This window comes from Schistocerca piceifrons, chromosome 5 (assembly GCF_021461385.2).
Source record: "Schistocerca piceifrons isolate TAMUIC-IGC-003096 chromosome 5, iqSchPice1.1, whole genome shotgun sequence".
Lineage (NCBI taxonomy): Eukaryota > Metazoa > Arthropoda > Insecta > Orthoptera > Acrididae > Schistocerca > Schistocerca piceifrons.
In genome coordinates this window covers 539,921,280-539,924,729 of record NC_060142.1, presented here as the reverse complement: position 1 = coordinate 539,924,729, position 3,450 = coordinate 539,921,280, and the positions used below count along the sequence as shown (strand labels likewise).

The window sequence follows — 3,450 nt, the reverse complement described above, 5'->3', positions numbered from 1 at the left end:
GTCTTCCAAAGCTCTTTTAAATTCCGATTCTAATACTGGATCCCCTATCTCTTCTAAATCGACTCCTGTTTCTTCTTCTATCACATCAGACAAATCTTCACCCTCATAGAGGCTTTCAATGTATTCTTTCCACCTATCTGCTCTCTCCTCTGCATTTAACAGTGGAATTCCCGTTGCACTCTTAATGTTACCACCGTTGCTTTTAATGTCACCAAAGGTTGTTTTGACTTTCCTGTATGCTGAGTCTGTCCTTCCGACAATCATATCTTTGTCGATGTCTTCACATTTTTGCTGCAGCCATTTCGTCTTAGCTTCCCTGCACTTCCTATTTATTTCACTCCTCAGCGACTTGTACTTCCGTATTCCTGATTTTCCCGGAACGTGTTTGTACTTCCTCCTTTCATCAATCAACTGAAGTATTTCTTCTGTTACCCATGCTTTCTTCGCAGCTGTCATAGAATTCCTATACTGTGGAAACGAGACTGTGGGAAACATCCACAAGAGGTTGAAAAAGATGTATGGAGATGCTGCTGTCGATCGCAGTACAGTTAGTCGGTGGGCAAGCAGGTTACGTGATGAAAGCGGGCACGGTAATATTGAGGATTGTCCTCGCAGCGGCAGGCCTTGTGCTGCACACACTCCAGACAATGTGCAGAGAGTTGACGAATTGGTGACTGCTGATAGACGCATCACAGTTAACGAATTGCCACGCTACGTTGGGAGGGGAAAGAAAGTGTTTGCAGAATACTACAACTGTTGGCGTTAAAAAAGGTTTGTGCCGGGTGGGTTCCCAGGATGTTGACAGTGGCTCACAGAGAAACAAGAAAAACGGTATGCAGCAAACTTTTGGAACAGTACGAGAATGGTGGAGATGAATTTCTTGGAAGAATTGTGATAGGTGATGAAACATGGCTCCATCATTTTTCGCCAGAGACGAAGAGGCAATCAATGGAGTGGCATCATGCAAATTCATCCAAGAAAAAAAAATCATAACCACACCTTCTGCTGGAAAAGTTATGGCTACGGTGTTTTTCGATTCCGAAGGACTCTTGCTTGTGGACATCATGCCAAGTGGAACCACCATAAATTCTGATGCACATGTGACGACACTGAAGAAACTTCAAGCTCGACTGAGTCGTGTTCGACCACATCGGCAAAAGCAGGATGTTTTGCTGTTGCGCGACAATGCACGGCCACATGTCAGCCAAAAAACCATGGAAGCGATCACAAAACTCGGATGGACAACACTGAAACACCTGCCTTACAGTCCTGACCTGGCTCCATGTGACTATCATCTCTTTGGGAAACTGAAAGACTCGCTTCCTGGAACAAGGTTTGAAGATGATGACTCCCTTGTGCACGCTGCCAAGCAGTGGCTCCAACAGGTTGGTCCAAAATTTTAGCGTGCGGATATCCAGGCGCTGGTTCCAATATAGCGTAAGGCAGTTGAGAGGGATGGAAATTATGTGGAGAAATGAAAATATTGTTGCTAAAGGATATATCTACACACTGCAAAACTTTCAAACATGTAAAATAAAACATGGATTTTTTTTTAAAAAAATAGTGTGCATTTCTTTTGGAGTGACCCTCGTAAAAGGCGGTCACATCTCGCGCGTCGTTCGCTAAAACGGCTGACAACTCAGGCAGCAAACACAAACGAGAACATAAGTGATTAAAAAAACGGCATTCCGTCAGGGTATGGCAAACCGTCAAAGGTTGAGTGCAATGTGTGTTAAGTGATCGGAGAGCATCACTTAACAAATGGTCACGGGTAAAAAGACAGTGCCCGATACGCATCCCAGCTAAAATGATCTCACGGCGAGAAAGGCCGAGAGGAAGTCGTCCGAGCCGTCGGGAGAGGCTTAATTCCCCGGAGGTTGTTACTAAGAAGGGAAAACCGGTGGTGATGCCAAAGTGACACCAGCTGCCGACAGACGGCAACACAGAGATCATCGGAGGGATTGTAAGAACTAGTGGGCTGAGGTACGAGGACTGCAGCCTTGGCAGCAGCGCCAGCAGCCTCGTTTCCTGTCAGGCCGACGTGAACAGGAACCCATTAAACATCATCGTGGCCCCATCTAGAGTGAGCAAGTGACAGCTTTCCTCGATGCGTTGCACTAAGGGATGGACGGCGTACAGCACACAGAGGCTTTGAAGGGCACTGAGAGAGTCAGATCAGACGACGCAATTGAAAAACCTGTCTCGCCGGATTTGCTGGGTGGCCCGATACAGGGTGAAGAGCTCTGCTGTAAACACTGAGCAGTGTTCTGGAAGCCGATAACGAAAAACGTCGGTGCCAATGACGAAGGCACACCCGACACCGCGATCAGTCCGAGGACTATCAGTGTACCTAAAGGTACAGCGCTGTTTTGCATGCCAACTTTGTTTTTTTTTCAGCCAACACAATTTCCAAGCGATCCAACAATGAAGCCTGAGTCCATTTGTTGTTCTGTCTTAACTAACTTATGAGGATTATTCGTTGGAATTGCCAAAAAACAGTGGCCATCCTGTTACCAGTATACAAAAGCGTCTTTGCCTTCTTCGGTACAGTTTGTAAGATCGTCATGTCATTTTAGTTTTTGTATGTTATCGATGTGCACCTCATAGAGAGAGAGCAAGTTATGTTACTGTTAAACAATCTTTGGTGTTGTCGTGGCACAGTTTTTCCCTCTGCACACTCTTGATACATTTTTAGGTGAAGTGTGGTAGGTTCAAAAATGGTTCAAATGGCTCTGAGCACTGTGGGACTTAACTTCTAAGGTCATCAGTCCCCTAGAACTTAGAACTACTTAAACCTAACTAACCTAAGGACATCACACACATCCATGCCCGAGGCAGGATTCGAACCTGCGACCACAGCGGTCGCGCAGTTCCAGGCTGTAGCGCCTAGAACCGCTCGGCCACCCAGGCCGGCAGTGTGGTAGGTAATGGACGTATTCAGTTGTGCTGCGTTTGCTTGTGATGGTATCTGTTAGATCAAGAAAGATTCATTGTAAAGGACAGCAAGCATGAATATGATGTATATATTGGAAGGTGAAAAACATATCAATTTTGAATAATGTTATTATTTTTGAAGAGAAGAAGTTTGAGATAAAACTGCAGCACTGCACTGCTAGGAATGATTATTGTCAGCTAGTTAACTGCCCGCATCTCGTGGTCGTGCGGTAGCGTTCTCGCTTCCCACGCCCGGGTTCGATTCCCGGCGGGGTCAGGGATTTTCTCTGCCTCGTGATGGCTGGGTGTTGTGTGCTGTCCTTAGGTTAGTTAGGTTTAAGTAGTTCTAAGTTCTAGGGGACTGATGACCATAGATGTTAAGTCCCATAGTGCTCAGAGCCATTTTTGAGCTAGTTAACTTGTTCAGAGCTGCGAGAAGACCACCACACTTCCCTGAATCGTGCATTAACATAGTAACTGATTAAGCTGTTTGGTTTTTGTAGAAATTCGTTATTA

The 3,450-nt window shown here is 45.7% G+C and overlaps 1 non-coding gene across 1 annotated transcript; it reads right to left on the bottom strand.

Moving 5' to 3' along the window:
* Positions 1-2,826: 2,826 nt before the first annotated feature.
* Positions 2,827-2,910, bottom strand: Trnas-gga. Its single transcript is given in 2 exon segments — positions 2,827-2,861; positions 2,871-2,910. It is a non-coding gene; the product is annotated as a tRNA-Ser (tRNA).
* Positions 2,911-3,450: the final 540 nt, after the last annotated feature.